This window comes from Dermacentor albipictus, chromosome 6 (genome assembly GCF_038994185.2).
Source record: "Dermacentor albipictus isolate Rhodes 1998 colony chromosome 6, USDA_Dalb.pri_finalv2, whole genome shotgun sequence".
Classification (NCBI taxonomy): domain Eukaryota; kingdom Metazoa; phylum Arthropoda; class Arachnida; order Ixodida; family Ixodidae; genus Dermacentor; species Dermacentor albipictus.
This window is the reverse complement of record NC_091826.1, coordinates 107663207-107679682: the sequence shown is the minus strand read 5'-3', so window position 1 is coordinate 107679682 and position 16476 is coordinate 107663207. Positions and strand designations below refer to the sequence as shown.

Here is a 16476-nt window from a genome sequence, read left to right as displayed (position 1 = left end):
GACCACGCCACTGCTTGTATGCATTCTGTTGTGGCGCCTTGCACAATGCTAAAATAGCAACGGCTTTGCACGCGTGGGCATCGCCAAAGAAGGGGCAAATACCACTCACACCGCCCCTTCTCTTTTCACATATAAACAAAGTTTACTTGGCTTTATTAGCAAAAGAGTTTTGAGGGCACCTGTGATGACGCTGGTAATTACGCCGTCGTTATTTCAACAAAACACGCCAACACTCCGATGAAAAAAAATGTTATTTGTAAATTTTTAGGAAGCAGTGGAAACTCCGCTACTTTACTTGCCATATTTTACACATTATGCATACGACACTCCTGTTTACTAGCTGCTTTCGGTGCGTTGTGCCCACGCATTCCTTTCCGGAACACTTCCTGTGGACGCCCGTGCTCGTGCAACAATGACGTGCCTAAGACAACCATCCAACATAGTTTGCGTGAGTCAAGTGCGCAACCACAGTTTCAATATAACAAAAATGTCGAGAAATAAATGTATAAATTAAGATACATCCCACATGCCCCACAAAGATTATACAAAGGTGCATGCGTTTCTCTCGTGTTGCCTCGACAGCGCAACCACTTTGTTGCGCCCAAAGGGATTTCCGCCTGGCAGAGTTTTCGACGCTTTCCGGCTAGCAGACGAGAAAAAGAAACAATGGTTGGTCGCCGCCATCACTGTGGGGACTCGATAGGTTGCAGCGCGCTCGCTTGAGCGCAACCTCTGCGGAAAGTCTAGTCTGGGCGGTGTCGGATACCGAGCAGTATGCGTATTGTTCTTTGTGGACCAAGCGTCTCATATTTTCTTTGATGCTCCTTGGGTAGCCACATTAGGTGCCCAGAGTAGGCATTAGGTTGTGGCCAATACGCTTTCCCTTGCGTTTATTCATTTCGGTGCCCGTGCCCCACAAAAGAAAAAAAGTATGCACACTGTTATGGCACAGCGAATAGTCGCATGGTCAAAGTTCGATTTTGTTCCTTCTTTTGCGAAAGGTAATTGGCCACGGGCCGCTTCAGTTGCCGGATACTCTCACTATATTATTGCGATAGCAATCAAATGGACACTGCAGGCGCACTCCTGCCGTTGACGCGTCGTCCTCATGTTCCATATAAAGTCCGATGGCGCTAACATCTGGACCACGCGTCGCGTGCTGTATGTGCCAGTGAAAGCGTAGAGGGGGGGGGGGGTGGCACGGGTGAGCCGAAAATGGCTAGCTCAGTCTTGCGCGCGCAAGGGAGAAAAGCGGGGCGGAAGCGCGCCGCCTTACGCCGCGCGCGATACATAGGGGGGTGCAGGGAGCGGGGGCGTGCCTTAGGATTCTGTGATCTGTGAATCTGTGATTGCGCAGCATGTTTATTTGCCTTGTTTGACGCATTATATACCGTGACCTTGGCTTAGGTACGTAGATTTATTGAACGTATATCCAAATATCTTTTTGCGAGGTTTTATGCATACGTGCAGTGAACTTTATTTCCAGTGACAATTTTTTGCCCTTTATCAAGCTATATCTTCGCATTTGTATATTTCATTGTATCTTCGCATTTTTTACTGTACGAGGGCGAGTCAAATGTAAGTGAGCAAACCCATCCCGCGCAACAATGGTTTGGTTATTTGTCTGCGAGGCATGCGCATAGCCACAGGCACGTCTCATTTATAAAAATGACACGCAAGTGTGAGGATAAATGTTCTTTAATGCTGTCATACACTGGGTTGAACGTGGTTCTGTGATTTGCTGGACGCTCCAAAACTTGAACAGCGTAGTGTCATGAGGTTTTTGAAGCTGAAGGTGTTTCCCAAAAGAAATTAGTCGCCGTATGGCTGCCGTGTACGTTGAGCATTGTGTTCCATTGGTCACTGTGAAGAATTCGAGCAAATGGTACAGAGAAGGACGTGAAAATTGCAAATACGATCCAAGACGGGGCCAAGGTCACCCTGCAATCACTCCCAACACAAGTGCGAAGGTTGATGAGCTGATGAAACAAGAACGGAGGATAACCATCGATGAACTGACGGAGCGTGCGCACATGTGCCAAGGTTTGGTTCACACCATAATTCATGAACAACTCGGTTATCAACTCTTGTGTGCGCAATGGATGCCCAATATTTTGAACCACCGCCAGAAGACAGAGAGGGTCGGTGCTGCCTTGACTCATCTGATACTGCATCACAATGAGGCTGACGACTCCTTGTCTGCAATTGTGACCGGGGACGAACCATTTGCCACTACTACGAGCCTGAAACACAACGGCAAAGCTTACAGTGGAAACATTCGAATTCTCCACCCCCAAAGAAAGCAAAGGTCGTCATTGCCGCCGGAAAGGTGTCGTTGAATTTTTTTTTCGATCGTCAGGGGCCATTACAGGTCGAATTTGCTAAATCTGGAGAGACTATCAATCGTTTCCGATATTGTGAAACGTCGCATCGGCTGCGTGTCGCAATCAAGAACAAGCGGCGTGAAAATTTGACGATTGGGGTCATCTTGCTCCCCCACAATGCCCATCCCCACGTCGCAGATGTGGTTAACACGAAACTGGCAAAGTTTAAGTGGGAAACGCTCCAACATCCGCCAGATAGACCAGACCTGTCGCCATGCGACTTCCACATTTTGGGGCAATTGATGAAACAGCTCAAGGGAACCAGATTGATGTCGGACGATGACGTGAAAGAGTCAGGGACAGACGTTTTGAAACAACAACCCAAGGAGCTCTACGAGGCGGGAATCACGCGACACGTTAGTCAGTGGGACAAATGTCTAAATGGTCATGGAGACTAGTTTTAAATAAAGAACGCCGTTTGTCATAAGTTCACGTTGGCTCACTTTCATATGTCTCGCCTTCGTATATATTGCAGAACTCCTACTTTTTATATGTGCTTTCTGTTGCGACTCTAATTTGGTGCAATTACAATACACGACCGGTGAAAGCTGCTCCTGCGCAATACATTGGAACTAAGAACAGCGTCAGTGAGATTTTTCTCTGGCCGTTGCATTTGTAGAAAATTATAAACATGGTTCTTGAATGACAAAGTTTCATGAAACGTTTTGCAGTCATCTTGTTCATATGATGGCCTTTACATTTTTCATATCAGTGGCATACACTGCGTTGCTGGTTTCGAACTGATATAGTTCTAACGTGCGTGTGATGTTTTCGTTACTTGTTAAGTAGACAAAAGGCATGGAAGTTTTGGCGTCAGGTATTTCGAATACAATATTTGGGACATACGTGTATATTCTGTAGTGAAAAAATACATATTTTACTTGTCTTCAGAGTCGTTCAAAGTCGTTTGCAGCGTCTTTGTCAATGTCAATGCAGATATTATTCTTGTATTTGATCCCTCGACAAATTACATAGCGAGGAGGCCGAGCTGGAACGTGAGCCCCCCCCCCCCCCCCCACCCCCTACCCTGAACGAAATTTCTGGCTACGCCACTCCTGCAAACGAGGAGAAATAAAGAATACCTAAAGTTAGCACCTCCCGCTTTTTTTCATAAAGTATTTTTCGACACTCGCAACAAGATGAACCAGTAAATGTCTGCGGTGTGCCGCGCTTAACATAGATGGCACCAGGGTGCCTATCATAGGTGGTTCTAATCATGATGGTAGGAAACAAACTAGGGGGTGGCGTTAGCAGCACAGTCGCAAAAGCAATTTGGATCTGAAAGGTACCCCTGTGGCTTCCGATGAAAGTCTTGCCTTGATCATGAAAGCTATTGCTCTCTGTGTCGAATATGAAATCCAGGATTCCAACATAGAAGTAATTCACCGCATTCCCACAAGAGATAAGGCGAAGGAAAATATTTTACTTCGGATTGTTACCCACAAGGTCAAGGACAGGGTCCTGAAAGCAGCTCAAAAGCATAGAATGAACACGTCTCTTCTTGGCTTTAAGGATAAGTCTCAAATTTTTATTAGTGCCAACAAACAAGGTATTGTTGGGCAAAGCGCTTAGTGTAAACACAGAACATAACTGTAAATGCAGCCGTGTGCCTGATCGGTCGATCCCCATCCGCAAAACAGAAAATTCGCGAGTACTTTATGTGACGTGCGCAGAGGAGCTTGCTCAGATGCAGCAAGCGTGAAAAAAATAGAGAAAAACGAGGACTTCAGCTGATATTGAAGAAATACGGAAAAGACATGATTTCTTGTCGCTAGTGCACTGCAACATCCGAAGTATTACCAGAAACGTGGACGTATATTAGCCTACACATTTCAACACTCGTCTTTTTTTACATCATCGCGATAACCCAGACATGGCTCAGATGGGATGAAAAAGTTAGAATGCCGGAAAACACGATGATGTCGCAACCAAGAGAAATTACAGCATGTGGTAATGGCATCGCACTTTTTATTCGGGACAGGCTTGGGGTTTCAATGCCTAGTTAACACTTCGTACAGCAATAAAAGTGCCGAAATCCTTTCTGTAAAACTTGAATGTGGCGATGTCATAGGCGTAGTTTACCGTCCTCCTAGCTCATGTGTTAGTGATTTCATCTTTGTGAGGGAAACTATTATTGACCCTCTTATACTGTCCACAATCAACTTATCATCTATGGTGACATAAACACCGACTTGTCTAGAGATGACTGCTATGAGTGTGTATTTATTTACAGTAATTTAATTCTAAAAATGTGATTTCACCTCGTGTTTGAAACAAGTGCAAGTGTCATCGATCATATATTTTGTAATATTGATATCAATGTACAGGCAGATGTTCATGACACCACAAATGCTGATCATCGTCCAACATATTTGTTTCCGCCTCGGGATTTCTTGCGTTCTTTTCGACAGACGCACTCCAAATATTCTACATGTCTTAACTATCCACGTGTGCGCAGCATCCTAGTTACTAGAAATTTCGATAACCTCTACGACGAAAACTTTCACATGGAATGGCAAAACACTGTGGGCTGCATTACAAACACAATAGAACAATCGCGGTATGCTTCACCACACAGCTACTACGCCATATGTCTGTGGATAAATGAGTGCATACTTGCCCTATTAGAAAGAAAAGACTAATATTATAATCTAAAACATAACAAAAATAACAACTACTACTAAAGCCAGTAAATTCTTTTTTTCGAAACAAGTCAGTAGGCTAATTTGCAAATCGAAGAAGGCCTATTATTCAAACTTGATTAAGTGACTAAATGGCAATGGAAGGCAAATATGGAAAACAGTCAGAGATGTAGTTGGATTAGAGGATAATCAATGTGTTGCTCCCGAAAATCTGTCCCCTCAGATTGCTAATAACTAGGGGTGTGCGAATATTCGAAGTTTCGAATACGAATCGAATATTTTCCTTATTCGAAACGTATTCGATTCGAGAAATGCATATTCGTAAATTCCCGAATATTCGAGGACGGCCGAATAATGGTCGAAACGGCGAATATTCGGACAGACTGAATAATTTAGCAATTAACGAATTGTATGCTTGCTCCACATTCTCCTAAGAACATGCTTATTCACTGAGAGCTTCACATGATCCGCTCATTATCTGTATACTCTGCATCAAGAGGGCAAGTTGGGCCAGTTGGTTGGGATTCATAGTAGGGTTCATTACAGCGCAACACAAAACAAGGACAAAAGAAGGTACAAAACGGCGACACAGCGTTACAGCACTGTGATCTTAAGTGCTGTAACGAACCTTACCATGAATGTGTACGCTCTGTTCCAGTCTATCTGCATCAGGCCCGTGAGACATGATCAGTTTCGATTTTTTTTAGCAAGCTTTATTCCAGGGCTCTTTCATAACAATACATGATGTACTTCCGGGCTTTGTAAGTGTGCGCAATAAAATATGCACCTAGAAAATGTTACCTGGACCAATGTTGTCACAATGCATAGAGTGCCTTTACTTTCTGAACATGTTGAGCAGTCAATTTTCCTTCGTGATAATCTGTAACAAGCGTTTACCTGACAGAGCATTACCTGACATTACCTGAGTGCATTACCTAGAATGAGTGCCTCTTTACCCTGAAGCAGCCTCGTAAAATGCAATAGTATTTTTAAAAGGGTAATAAAGCTATTGTTACCTCGTTTTGCAATTTTTTAATACTACACATATATTCGATATTCGATTCGATATTCGAAGACAGTTTTTCGCCTTATTCGTATTCGATTCGTATTAGAAAATTTCAATATTCGCACACCCCTACTAATAACTTTAATAATTATTTCTCAAAAATTGGTGAGAATATATATATAAACAGTCTTCATGTTCTTGCAATTCCCGAAACCAGGACCCAAAGGAATGTCGACAGCGATTTTTCGTTTCATGAAGTAACACTTGAGGAAATAAAATGCATCGTGGTCAAATTGTCGACTAATAAGGCAGCCGGACTTGACGGTATTTTGGTTAAGATATTGAACAACAATATGAATGTCTTATGCGTGCCCCTTTGCATGTGTTTCACCATGCGATAAGTAGCACTGTATACCCAAATGTACTGAAAGTGTCAAAGGTTATGCCTGCGTGCATAACTGATGATCCGAGCCATCCGAGCAATTTAGACCAATTTTAATTCTTTGTGTAGTTAAGTTACTATTTTAAAAGCTCACTGTACTACAGTTAAATGCAATTCTTGTAAATAATAACGCTATCGGCCCACAGCAGCATGGCTTTGTTGCAGGTTGATCTACATCAAGCGCAGTTTTAACAGAGTCGCAGTTCCTTAACTCTGCTCTTAAGAAGAATACCATTGCTGTGTAAATTTTTCTTCACACAAGAAATACGTTCAATACAGTGTGTCACTCAATACCGGTATAAAAAACTGGAATCTTATGTTATCGTTCGAAACGCATTTCAACTTGTCCACGGCTAAATTAAGGGACGAAGGCAACAAGCGGTAATTGACGAACATCATTCCACTTTCACCGATGTCATATGTGGTGTACCACAAGGCTTGGTTTTAGGCTTTATCCTGTTTTGATTATACATAAATGATTTACCGGAAGCACCTAAGCTGTCAAAATTCTTGATGAATGCTGACGACACCGCTTTAGTTTACACAGGCGGCTGACTCTCGTCACTCATCATCATCATCAGCCTGGTTACGCCCACTGCAGGGCAAAGGCCTCTCCCCTACTACTCCAACTACCCCGGGCATGTACTAATTGTGGTCATGCTGTCCTTGCAAACTTCTTAATCTCATCCGGCCACCTAGCTTTCTGCCACCCTCTGCTACGCTTCCCTTCCCTTGGAATCCAGTCCGTAACCCTTAATGACCATCGGTTATCTTCCCTCCTCATTACATGTCCTGCCATGCCCATTTCTTTTTCTTGATTTCAACTAAGATGTCATTACCTCGCGTTTGTTCCCTCACCCGATCTGCTCTTTTCTTATCCCTTAACGTTACACCTATCATTCTTCTTTCCATAGCTCATTGCGTCGTCCTCAATTTGAGTAGAACCATTTCCGTAAGCCTCCAGGTTTCTGCCCCGTAGCTGAGTACTGGTAAGACACAGCTATTATACAGTTTTCTCTTGAGGGATAATGGCAACCTGCTGTTCATGATCTGAGAATTCCTGCCAAACGCACCCCAGCCCATTCTTATTCTTCTGATTATTTCAGTCTCATGATCTGGATCCGCAGTCACTACCTGTCCTAAGTAGATGTATTCCCTTACCACTTCTACCTCACTACCTATCACTATGCCTCACTACCTATCGTAAACTGCTGTTCTCTTCCGAGACTGTTAAACATTACTTTAGTTTTCTGCAGATTAATTTTTAGAGCCACCCTTCGGCTTTGCCTCTCCAGATCAATGAGCATGCATTGCAGTTGGTCCCCTGAGTTACTAAGCAAGGAAAAATCATCAGCGAATCGCAAGTTACTAAGGTATTCTCCATTAACTCTTATCCCCAATTCTTCACAATCCAGGTCTCTGAATACCTCCTTTAAACACGCTGTGAATAGCATTGGAGAGATCGTATCTCCCTGCCTGACGTCTTTCTTTATTGGGATTTTGTTGCTTCCTTTATGGAGGACTACGGTGGCTGTGGAGCCGCTATAGATATCTTTCAGTATTTTTGCATACGGCCAGTGTACACCCTGTTTCCGTAATGCCTCCAAGACTGCTGAGGTTTCGACAGAATCAAACGCTTTCTCGTAATCAATGAAACTATATATAAGGGTTGGTTATATTCCGCACATTTCTCTATCACCTGATTGATAGTGTGAATATGGTCTATTGTTGAGTAGCCTTTACAGAATCCTGCTTGATCCTTTGGTTGACGGAAGTCTAAGGAGTTCCTGATTCTATCTGCAATGACCTTAGCAAATGCTTTGTAGGCAACGGACAATAAGATGATCGGTCTATAATTCTTCAAGTCTTTGGCGTCCCCTTTCTTATGGATCAGGATTATGTTATCGTTTTTCTAAGATTCTGGTACGCTCGAAGTCATGAGGCATTGCGTATACAGGGTGGCCAGTTTCTCTAGAACAATCTGACCACCATCCTTCAACAAATCTGCTGTTACCTGATCCTCCCCAGCTGCCTTCCCCCTTTGCCTAGCTCTCAAGACTTTCTTTACTTCTTCCGGTGTTACCTGTGGGATTTCAAATACCTCTAGACTATTCTCTCTTCCATTATCGTCGTGGGAGCCACTGGTACTATATAAATCTCTATAGAACTCCTCAGCCACTGGAGCGATCTCATGCATATTAGTAATGATATTGCCGGCTTTGTCTCTTAACGCATACATCTGATTCTGGCCTATTCCTAGTTTCTTCTTCACTGCTTTTAGGCTTCCTCCGTTCCTGAGAGCCTGTTCAATTCTATCCATATTATACTTCCTTATGTCAGCTGTCTTACGTTTGTTGATTACCTTCGAAAGTTCTGCCAGTTCTATTCTAGCTGTAGGGTTAGAGGCTTTCATACTTTGGCGTTTCTTGATCAGATCTTTCGTCTCCTGCGATAGCTTACTGGTATCCTGTCTAACGGAGTTACCACCGACTTCTATTGCACACTCCTTAATGATGCCCACAAGATTGTCGTTCATTGCTTCAACTCTAAGGTCCTCTTCCTGAGTTAGAGCCGAATACCTGTTCCGTAGCTTGATCTGGAATTCCTCTACTTTCCTTCTTACCGCTAACTCATTGATCGGCTTCTTGTGTACCAGTTTATTCCGTTCCCTCCTCAGATCTAGGCTAATTCGAGTTCTTACCATCCTCTATAGATACTAGATAACGTGTAAGCGTTAAACGTTGCCAGGTTCTTATTGCAGTGGCGGCCTGTCCGGAGCCAGGGATTCTTAGCACCATCCGCTGCGTCACAGGTCTGACCACCGCCGTGGTCAGTTGCTTCGCAGCTGCTGGGGACTGAGGGGCCGGGGTTTGATTGTTGTGTTCATATATGAGGTTGTGGCCAAATACTGCACTAGGGTGGCCAATCGTGCTCAGGTGAGAGAGTGCGTTGCCGGTTCTGGTCACCGGGGTCAGGCCACACTCCAGGCCTGTTTACGTAATTTTATGAACATGCGGATTTTTTTTAATCCGGTGGAAAATTGCGCGGCACCGGGATTCGAACCACGGACCTCTCGCACGCGAGGCGGGTGTTCTACCTCTACGCCACCGCTGCTCTCATTTTGCAGTGACTCTCGTCACTGGAAAATGTTATTTCTGGCGAACTGCTAAAAGTAGCCAAATGGTTTTCAGAAAATAGACCTGCCCTAACTACTGATAAAACTAAGTACGTAATATTTCACTCCAACAGGAAAATACTAGATTACAGTGCGTTTATTCTGACTCTAGCGAACCGAACTCTGGATCCTGTTGATACATTTAAACATTTAGGAGTTGCTTTAAACTGTCACTTGTATTGGAGACAACAAATAAACTTTGCCTGTAGAAAAGTCGCTTTCAGCTGTTACACACTGCTCCGTGTCCGTCAATAATTTCCTCTTGCTTTGCTTCGCTGCATGTACTTTCCTTTGTTTGATACCCGCATGGGTTATTGATGTGAAATATGGGGCCTAACATATAAAACTTACTCTACACCTATACTACACTTGCAAAAATGCGCCCTAAGAATAATAAAATTTTCCTCAGTTCATCCCCTAAGTACATTCTGCTTACTGACCACTGTATTTTTTCTTCCATGGCGTTAAGAAATTATAAGATCACTTATTTATCTCACAAAATGCTCAACATCAACTTCCCCTTACCAAACACCTCGTTTAATTTCCCCCGTGTAAACACCAGGCGAGCAACTAACTTTAACCTAATGTTCCTTATTGCAGCAATGTCTACGGTGAATGAATATTAGAGTTCTTTGGCGCTATAACTTGGAACACTGTGCCTGTGGAAATAAAAGTAACTAGAAATGTAGCCAAGCGTAATAACTCTTCCTTGAGAAAATAACACTCGTTCATGCAAATAACGTTCTTTCATTGAGCAAGTCTGTACTTGATTGACCTGTATATGTATTTTTGCGCATTGGACCAGTTACTAGCCACATAGACTATTGGTCCAACAATTTTTGTCCGCATTCCTTGAATTGTTTACCTAAAGTTCATTATTGATTGATTGATAGATTGATTGATTGATTGACTGATTGATTTATTGATTGATTGATTCAATATGGTGAGGCACTGGCAAGAATGTTTGGCACATAGGGCGTAAAAAATCGAACACGTGCCAACAAACCAGCTAGCAACCAGAGTGGGCTTGGCGGCACGTCAATGATGGGCCATCCTAACCGACTTCACTTCTTCGCTACGCAGTTCTTGGTGCTGTCCTGGATTCTGAAGCTAACACCGTGCTCCGAACAGCCTACCTGGATTCCACTGCCTGCCGATGAGGACGCCCCGCATTGCCATGGCGAGCTGCGCCGGACCTACCTCTACGGAACATCGGAGTGCGCATCACAGATTACGCCACTTCTGTCGCTGCGGTATCATCGGCTGACGCCCTGGCTTCCTGGCACACTATCTTCGATTGACAGCGCCATCTTCCCTCGGATCCCCGATATAAAGCCTAGACAAACCATCGCCACGCTCAGTGGGCTTGGCGGCACGTCAATGATGGGCCATCCTAACCGACTTCACTTCTTCGCTACGCAGTTCTTGGTGCTGTCCTGGATTCTGAAGCTAACACCGTGCTCCGAACAGCCTACCTGGATTCCACTGCCTGCCGATGAGGACGCCCCGCATTGCCATGGCGAGCGGCGCCGGACCTACCTCTACGGAACATCGGAGTGCGCATCACAGATTACGCCACTTCTGTCGCTGCGGTATCATCGGCTGACGCCCTGGCTTCCTGGCACACTATCTTCGATTGACAGCGCCATCTTCCCTCGGATCCCCGATATAAAGCCTAGACAAACCATCGCCACGCTCAGTGGGCTTGGCGGCACGTCAATGATGGGCCATCCTAACCGACTTCACTTCTTCGCTACGCAGTTCTTGGTGCTGTCCTGGATTCTGAAGCTAACACCGTGCTCCGAACAGCCTACCTGGATTCCACTGCCTGCCGATGAGGACGCCCTGCATCGCCATGGCGAGCTGCGCCGGACCTACCTCTACGGAACATCGGAGTGCGCATCACAGATTACGCCACTTCTGTCGCTGCGGTATCATCGGCTGACGCCCTGGCTTCCTGGCACACTATCTTCGATTGACAGCGCCATCTTCCCTCGGATCCCCGATATAAAGCCTAGACAAACCATCGCCACGCTCAGTGGGCTTGGCGGCACGTCAATGATGGGCCATCCTAACCGACTTCACTTCTTCGCTACGCAGGTAACAAATTGCTGTTGCCTTTTCGCTAAACGCACTGGTTACCGGACATTACTCGTGCTGCCGAGCCCACGGCGCTCTCTTTGTATAGTATTTGACTGTGCTCGCATGCTATTGAGATTACTTTTGTTGGCAGGAGATATTGAGACTAATCCTGGACCTAGAAATGATCCAACTGTACTCCCTGCTGATATGCTTGATGTTCTGAAGACATTGCAAATCGGGCAGTCGGCCATGCTTGAGCAGCTAAATTCAATTAGGTCAACCCTTGCTGATCATGAGAAAACGTTCAGCAAACTCGGCACACGGTTGACCAAGATTGAATCCGACCTGTTGTCACTTTCGAATATAAAGTCCCAGGTAAATAACATAGAAAGCGTCGCTAATAGCAGCGCTGCTCAGGTAACTGTGCTGACCGACCGCATTAATGAGATAGAAAACAGATCCCGAAGATGTAACCTGGTTTTTTACGGTATCAGCGATGCGCGTAATGAGTCGTGGCGTGTTTCTGAGGAATCAATAATTGAACACTGCCACAAAAACCTGGGCGTAACTATTCAAAGCCGTGATATAGAACGTGCCCACAGACTTGGCACTTTTCAGGAGGGAAAACGGAGGCCAATAATAGTAACATTCGCCCACTTTAAAGATAAAGAAGGCATCCTTTTCTCAAGCGGTAAGCTGAAGGGCACCGAATACGGCATTAGCGAAGACTTCTCCCCAGAAACTCGTCTGGCCAGGAGACGTCTAATCGAATTTGGAAAAGCGCAGCAATCTTCATTCAAGCTCCGTTACGACAAACTTATTTCTGGCCGAAAAACCTACGTTTACGATCACGCTAAACAGTCGGTCGTGGAACGTCAATCCTAGCAGCAAGTGCAAAAACCACTGAGGCCGACTCAGCGTGTTAAGCACAATCTATCGTTGCTCTACACTAACATCCGCAGCCTGATACCCAAACGGGATTCGTTATGCAGCCTCATTTCCTCGTCATCCAGTAACATTGTTGCACTAACAGAAACATGGTTAAATTCCACAATACTTGATTGCGAAATTCTTCCAGATCTACCAGAATTTGATATCTTTCGCAAAGACAGGTGCGATGGAACCCGTGGCGGCGGTGTGGCTATTGCAACTCATCGCCAACTTAAGTACTCTTTTGTCAATATAAGAACGCCTCTAGAAATGATCTGGACGTGTTGCCACGCCACTTCACCGCGCACGCTCATCGGCTGTTGCTATCGTCCACCCTGCACTGATAGCTCCTTTCTTTCGTTTTTTGACGATGCTTTGTTTGAACTAACAACGGCTTATCCTAACACCCCCATATTGTTACTCGGGGACTTCAACTTTCCAACTATAGATTGGAGTAACGTTGCCTCATGTCTAACACAAACAAACATGGCTAGCGAATTTTTAAACATTTGCTTGCTGTTCGGTCTATCGCAGCTTGTTACTAAACCTACGCGAATAACTCAACACTCATCAAATATCCTAGATCTCGTCTTAGCATCGCACCCCGATAAGATGCCTCCTCTTACGTACGTCAGTGGTCTTAGCGATCACACCGTCATTCATGCCACGTTTCCTTGCAATATACTCAAAAGTAAAATATCAAAAAAAGTACTAACACTATATGATAAAGCCGATTATCCAAGCATTAATCGTGAACTTTCTATCTTTCATGAGCAACTTGCCCTTACGTATCAGCAGCGGTCGACTGAGAGTAACTGGGCACTTTTCAAAACAGAAATACTGCGTTTAATAGGTCTTTACATTCCAACTATCACGATAAATGAAAGAGCGCGTTCCCCTTGGTTCAACACTACTTTAAAGCGCTTAAACAATAAGAAAAAACGATTATTTCGTGTAGCCAAATGCTCAGGTTCTTCTTCTGCCTGGGAAAAATATAACAAAGCTACTAAAGAATATAACTCATTAAAAGCACACACAAAACGTAATTTCTTTTCTACTACCGTCCCAAACATGATGCACTCTAACCCGCGGCGTTTTTGGAAAACGATAAAACCCGAAACTAATAGCTCTATCTCTCTATGTGATAATTCTGGCACACCCATTCCTGACTCAAATGTTCCTGATGCCTTGAACCTTGCGTTTTGTTCAATGTTCACAAAAGAAGCTGCCAATGAACTACCAGATGTACTATTTTACGATTTTACACTAATGGAAGGTATTAATTTTAGGCCGGAAGGCATAGTTAAGGTAATAGATGGCCTGAAGTGCTCATCATCCTGTGGAACCCACGGCATTAATGCCAAAGTGTTAAAAAATACGAAGTATGTCTGTAGTTCGATCCTCTGTATCATCTTTCAGCAATCACTTGACACAGGCATTGTTCCAAGAGACTGGAAAACAGGGAAGGTCATTCCAGTCTTCAAGAAAGGCGATCGGTCTTCCCCAGGTAACTACCGCCCCATTTCACTCACCAGCGTATGCTCCAAAATCATGGAACATGTCATTTACTCTCATGTTGCTAACTTCCTAACTTCAGTGAAGTTCTTTCACCCTAATCAACATGGCTTCAGGAAAGATCACTCATGTGAAACGCAGTTAGCTTTATTTATTCATGATATTCATTTAAACCTCGACTCTAACACTCCGACTGACGCCCTGTTTTTAGATTTTGAAAAGGCTTTCGATAAGGTTCCACATTCTCGCCTTCTGCTAAAATTATCACGCCTAAACATCCACCCACTTGTTCTTAACTGGATCCATTGTTTTTTAACTAACCGAACACAGTTTGTATGTGCTAACAACCTTACATCTTCCGTTTCCTCCGTTCTATCCGGTGTACCTCAGGGCACTGTTCTTGGGCCACTCCTATTTTTAATCTACATTAATGACCTGCCATTCGCTGTAACCTCTGCAATACGTCTTTTCGCTGATGATTGTGTCCTGTACCGCCCTATCAAAACCATCGCAGACGTCTCTACTCTTCAGGAGGACCTCTTTCGTATTCAAGACTGGTGTGCTACATGGCTCATGTCCCTAAACATTAGTAAGACTGTACATGTTTCATTCCATCGTCGACCTAACTACATTCCCCCTGCCTACAAGATTAACAACTGCACTATATCTACTACCGACTCCTTCAAGTACTTAGGAATTCACCTATCCAAAGATCTGTCTTGGACAAATCACGTAAGCCACATAATTAATTCAGCTAACAAAATTCTTGGTTATCTTCGCCGTAATCTCTTCATGGCACAACCACCCGTGAAATCAGTTGCCTATAAAACGCTTGTGCGACCAAAACTTGAATATGCATGTGCTATCTTTGACCCTTACCAAACTAATCTCACTAAAGCCCTTGAAAGCGTTCAAAACCGTGCTGCTAGATTTATCCTTTCAGATTACTCATATCACACTAGCGTTTCATCCCTAAAATCTAAACTAGACCTATCGCCTCTTGCCTCTCGTCGTCTCATCTCTCGCCTATGCCTCTATCACAAGTTTTTTTATTCCATACCTCCTGACAGCCAGCTGGTTCAGCTGGCTCATCGTGTTCGTCGAACAGGCCATCCGAACTCCGTAATCCCATCACAAGCCCGCACCACTACGTTCCTGCAGTCATTCTTCGTCCGAACTGCCCGAGACTGGAATGGCCTTCCCAGACAAACTGCACTCATCCGCGATACAGCACGCTTTCGATCTACCATTGAGTGTTCCGACTCATCCTTCTAATTTCCACATCATAAATCCCGCCTTTTACATGCCCACCCCTCATGTAATGTCCTATTTTGGACCCTTGAGGTATTAATAAATAAATAAATAAATAACACAACACCTGGTGCGTGTAAATGACCCTTTGGAAAAGTGAACGTTTTCAAGGGTAATTTACAAGATTCCGTGCAAGAGTTGTGACGCACCCTACATAGGTGAAACTGGTAATTTTAGAGGAATTCTGCTGCACCAGAAGATGCCAGGAAAGAGAACGCAAGCTCGACCGCCTTGGCGTACCTTCACATGACTACTCACAACATCGTCAGTTGGGATGCTGCGAGCATAATGGCAACAGAGAAGCGCGTATCTTCAAGACTGATCTTATAATGTACACATATTCAAATGACTAGAAACGCGATTAACCGGACATGGGGTTCTCCTCATGATAGGCACTAGCACTCTGCGCCACCTAACGTATAATTATTCGCCCTCTCTTACGCTCATCTTCATTGTAAAGAAGGAACCAGTAGCGTTCAAGAACCGCCATTATACCTATATGTTTTATATTTCCTTCTGAACCTTAGGCGAGTGCTGGTTTATTTGACAATGCATCTCCCTCGCTTGAAGAGTTTTCGTCGAACTTTAGACTAGTGCTTCTGCTCTCTTATTGCTCCTCCGGCAAGCACTGCTTTTCATAGCGAAGCTATTTATGGTTAAACTTCCGTGATATTTTCATGTGCGCGAGCAAAAACACCGGTCTCAATACTGAAGTAAAATCGCTTCATTCTGCGCAAAACCTTATGTCTCATCGCTTGCATATGCATGTTGAGTAAATTAGTGATCAGTAAGCACCATTTTCAGGATGACCAGACTCTCTGGCGGGCAATAAATGTTTCTCAAACATTTACCGCTGTGCAACCCGCGTTTACCATGCCTACGCTCACAGCACCCTCGCTTTGTCAATTTTCTGAGCTCATGCGCACCTCAGTTCCTGCCGAACTGCCGGGGCGGCGGCACTATCGTGCGTAGCGCCTCTACTTAGCGCC

The 16476-nt window shown here is 44.4% G+C and overlaps 1 protein-coding gene across 1 annotated transcript in view; it reads right to left on the bottom strand.

Annotated features, from left to right (window-relative positions):
* LOC135905035 (uncharacterized) overlaps positions 1–16476 on the bottom strand; it is a 161479-nt gene that overhangs the window by 7601 nt on the left and 137402 nt on the right. The gene's annotated exons all lie outside the window — the stretch shown is intronic.